Source organism: Ambystoma mexicanum, chromosome 10, assembly GCF_040938575.1.
Source record: "Ambystoma mexicanum isolate Mex_15411 chromosome 10, UKY_AmexF1_1, whole genome shotgun sequence".
NCBI lineage: Eukaryota > Metazoa > Chordata > Amphibia > Caudata > Ambystomatidae > Ambystoma > Ambystoma mexicanum.
Window position 1 is genome coordinate 418594747 of NC_090932.1, and position 5109 is coordinate 418599855.

Consider the following 5109-nt stretch of genomic DNA (forward strand, 5'->3'; position numbering starts at 1 on the left):
ATGTGTGATTTTAGGATTCTGATGTCATGGGGCATGCACTGGGGAGCATGACCAATGGATGGGTGTTGAGGTGCACCGGGAGTGTGCAGCGTGTGGTGGCATTTGATTTCACATATGCTGCTTTAATGTATATTCGTCCATAGTGTTTTGGGGTGGGGGGTGTCCCATGAAGCGGGGCCTGCCTGCAGGATGCTGTCACAGGTGTTGGGGGGGAGGGACATGAGACGGGTCCTGCCTGCGGATTGCCGTCACTGGTGGGATGGGGGTGTCCCATGAGACGGGGCCTGCCTGCAGGTTGCCGTAAAAGGGGTGGGAGTGTTCCCTGAGACGGGGCCTGCCTGCAGGTTGCCGTCACAGGTGGGGTGGGGGTGTCCCATGATACAGCGCCTGCCTGCAGTTTGCCGTGATGGGGAGTGGGGGTTTTCCATGAGTCAGGGTCTGCCTACAGGTTGCCATCACTGGTGGGGTGGGGGTGTCCCAGGAGACGGGACCTGCCTGTAGGTTGCCGTTACAGGTGTTGGTGGGGGGACATGAGGCGGGGCCTGCCTGCAGGTTGCCATCACAGGTGTTGGTGGAGGGACATGAGGTGGGCCTGCCTGCTGGTTGCTGTCACAGGTGTTGGGGGGGACATGAGGCCGGGCCTGCCTGCAGGTTGCCGTCACGGGTGATGGGGAGGCATGCGGTCTTGGCTGCCTGTGGGGTATGCTGACGGGTGATGGGGGTCCCATGTGGTAAAGGCTGCCTGCGGGGTCTGGTCATGGGTGTCCCATATGGTGTGGCCTGCCTGTGGAGTATGGACACGGGTGATGGGGGGTACGCGATTATGCTGGACTGCAGAAGGGGCACGCTCTGGCCTTTCCACGTGGTTTGGATGGTACGACCCGGGTACACGTGGGCCTTTGCCCGCGATTTGGCTGGTGCGACCAGGGTACAAGATTTTGCTGAGGGGTTAAGGGGGAACGCACAGACCTTTACACGTGTATTGACTTGTGCGACCGGGGTACGCGATTACTCTGGGGTGTGGACAGGGTACGCACAGACCTTTCTACACGATTTGGCTGGTGCGACTGGGGTACGCGCAGGCCTTTCCATGCGATGTTGCTGGTGCCACCGGGGTACGCGATTACGCTGGGGTGCGGAAGCGGTACACGTGGGCCTTTACACGTGATTTGGCTGGTGTGACGAGGGTATGCGTGGGCCTTTGCATGCAATTTGGCTGGCGGGACAAGGATATGCGATTTGGCTGGTGTGACCAGGGTACGAAATTTGGCTGGTGCGACCGGGGTACGCGCTGATTTTTCATGTTATTACAATGGGGGGGGCAGTGTACTGGGCCATGGATGGCGCTGGGCCTTGCGCCCTATTAGGCAGTTCACTGGATTTTTCCTGCGTACGGGAGCATGTTGGGGGTGTTACTGGCACTGCTTGATTTCCATTGCACCACGGATACTGATGCCTCTGAAAATCCATGAATACCCGGGCCGCGCAATTGATGGTTTTCTCCGCAGCTGGCGCACACATGGCGTACGCTCCTTCATGGCGCGCGGCGCTTGCGCTACTTTTGCGCAGGATTCCATGAATTGGGGCCTTGGAGCTGCAGTACCCCAGCCTGCATCCTCAATGGTCATGCAAGGCTGGGGAAACATAACACCCTTGTCTTGCATGGCCCATTTTAAATGCGCAAAGGGTTACAAACTGTCAAAGGAAACTACATTTTCTTTTGACAGTTCAATAAGCCCGCCCAGGAGCTTAGTGCAGCTAAGGAAGCAATTGATGTTTTTACTGGAATGTCTTGGTGGCAGCTTGTCCAAAATGGATGGGTGGATGCACCGACATCCATTATGGATGAGCCACCCCTGCTGAAATGAAGACGCGAGAGGACAAGTCTAGTCTTGATAGGAAGGAGGTTCCAGAGGTTGGGGATGTAGGCAGAGAAGGCCTATATCTAGTTCTTTCCTTCCTGCACTATCAGAATTCAAGTTTGTACAAGTCCCTTTTTCTAATTGATCATAGGACTCCATAGATGCTGAGTTTCTCCATGAGATAGCTTGGGGACTTCATGGTGACAGCCTTGTAGATGATGCAGCAGGAGTATAGAAGAGAGTGTGGTGTGGTGAGCAACAGAGAGAAAGTTGAAGGCATGCATGAGTGCAGTCTAGGTGGAGTGATTCAAAGCCAAATCGAGGTGGATATCTATGCCCTTTATACTACAGGTGCTTAGTGATCTCATTGAAGACCACCAGCTCACAGACCTTTGAATAATGGGGAAGGAAGAAAACTGGGCGATAGTTTGCTGGGATGTTTGGGTCAGCAGAGGGTTTCGTCAGTAAAGGCAGGACAGTTGAGGATTTGAAGTAGTCAAGGAAGAGTCCAGTGGAGAGAAATGGATTAAAGAGCTCAGAGATAAGGGCAGGTGATTGGTACTAAGTCTTTGACCATTTGAGGAGCAAATAGGCCAATAGGAATGCAAGATAGGTGGCACTGTGAAGGTGGGTGCTAATTTGAAAGGAGAGGTAAGAGAGGAGTAGCTGGGAGTATAAGGGGCTGGGGAAAAGGGGTGGGGAGGAATAGCAAAAAGGAATGTGAAAGTGTCCACATGTTGGAGATATTAGGAAAAAAGTAGTGAACAAAGTAATAAACAATGGATATTGGTTTGGGAGCTGTAGGCAATGTTTGGAGCTTAGATGAAAGTTTGCAGGGGCTTTTTCCAAGGGAATATATTATATTCATGAAGTAAGAGGATTTGGCAGAGTCTTATGCAGAAGTCAGTGCAGCAAGTGAATTTTTGTTAGTTAGCAATAAGGTAGGCATCTGTGATTTGTGCCAGTGTCATAGGTTTGTTTTGAAGGCCTTAATCTCAAAGGTGTTCCAGGGCTGAAGACGGCACAGCAAAATGGGAATATCTGAGCAGGATAGGGTTGGTCAAGGTGAGCTATAAGTGCATAGTGAAAGTCATAAATGGCACATTTAATGGAAGAGGCATGAATAGGGGAGAGACAGGGGAGAGGTCCTCACATCATCAAGGTAATGGCCAAGAGAGTCCGGCCTGGATTTCCTCTTAGTTATTAAAGAGGGGAGAGGAGGAATAGAGTGTGGAGCGGCTGACATGTTGAAGTGAACAATGCAGTGATGAGAGGGGTCAATCCAGATTTTAGATGATGAGAGCGAATTAGAGAAAAAGGTCAAGAGAGTTCCCACCAGAGTGGTTAGGATGGTCGAGGTGGGAGTAGATGAAGAGTTGTTGTCAGCTGTGCGTAGAGGGGCAGTGTTGAGGACCTTATTGATAAGGAACTCCACACATTCTCCCTTATAAACAGTCAGTGGGAGTGGGAGAAGGCTGCAGAGTCAGCGTCGAGAGCTGCTAATGAAGCAGAGTCATGAAAGGAGATCCAGGTTTCTGTGATAGCAAGAGGTAAAAGTTGAGGGTGATAAGAGTCGAGATGGTTAGTGATATAGTAATAATTCTTTCAGAGGGATTGTGCATTCAAGAGGCCAAGTGAAAGAGTGATGTGAAGTGATAGATAGGAGTAGGTGTTGTGTGGTGGGTGAGTGGAATAGATGAGGTTGGAGATCCTGGGAGAAGAGTAGAGTCATGTTGGAGTGGTGTGGATGAAGGGAGAAGATGGAGATGAGGAGTTGGGAGGGAGAAGCTTACGTTAGAATGAGTTCAGGCTGGAGGGTGACAAGAGAAGGGAAGGAGAAGGGTCAGTACAAGAAGGAATGGAGTGAAGCCAAGCTGCATGGGGGCGGAGGGTGGGATGAAGAGGTAAGTGAAGACAGTTAAGAAAAGATGCAGCTCAAGAGCGATAGAGAGAGAGAGAGAGGGAGAGAAAGACCTAGAAGGTAGGTAGGTGGATGAGTGGAGAGGGAAGGGGGAATAGGTGCCTGAGAAGAAGCGGTGTATGTTTTGAGCTATGTTAGAATGGGGCTATAGTTGCCAGAAGACAGTTAACAAGCCCAAAACATAGATATTCCTTGGTGCCGTGGCTAACAGAAGCTCGGCTGTGAATGGATAGTCAATGGGTAGAAGGATCTCCATGTGTGGAACCAGGAGTCATATGAACGTTGAGTTCAGCAAAGCCTTGGCTTGCACCGGGGGTTCTGGCACTAGGCCCTTTCCATCCCCAAAACGCACAAACAGGGAGTTACTCTTTGCTTCATTTGGCCCTTTGCTGGAGACTCCCAGGTTGGACTCCCAGGGGAGCCTCAATAATAAGGGTGGCAGTTTGTTACATGATCCTCTGTGAACCAATCACAGTGTTCCAAATGGCTTCCAGACTTTCAGCCAGGATGCAGAAGGGGTCCTAAAAGCTGTAGGCCTAGGGAGCTTTGTTTTGCAGGTAGGCTCCTCAGATGATGCTCAGGGTCCTCTTGGAAATGAGGATGTGGCAAAAAAATAAAATTGACACCCAGTCACATGGCCCTCTGTGAGTGATGTAAGCCAATCACGGTGCTCCAGATGGCTTCCAGACTTCCAGCCAGTATGCAGGCAGGGTCCTGGGTATTGGGGGGCCTAGGGAGTTTCGTTTTGCAGGCAGGGCCTATGGGAAAGTAGAATGCGGCAAATGAAGAAACCAAAAATCCAGTCACATGACCCTCTAGAAGCCATTCACAGAGTTCCAGGTGGCTTCTAGACTTTCAGCCAGGATAGAGAGAGGGTCCAGGGTGTTTGGGGACCAATGAGCTTTGTTTTACAGGCAGTATCCTCAAAAGCAACACAGGATCTTCTGGGGAAGCAGAATGTCGCAGATTGTTGCACGTTAAATTGTTTGAGAATCTCAATCTAAGAATATCGAAAATATTTAACTTCACAAATATATCCGACCCAATTTAGGTGCCCGGCTAAAATGATATTTACCAATCATGACCATAGTTTTTGTTTTTTGTCACTTCAGTACAGAGTCTAACAAAGCTGCACAGAGCACAATACAGGGAATGTAAAAGTAAGTTTCAAGATATGAACTCTTGGTTAGCCGTCCTTAGTCTGTGAATGCTGGCACTCCTTCGTCACACAGAGAGCAGCCTGGATGGCTGTCCTTCCGTGATGATAAATGGAAGCAGTCCAACCCCATTTTCTCTCGCTTGCGTGGGCGCAGTCCCGTGCCTCGG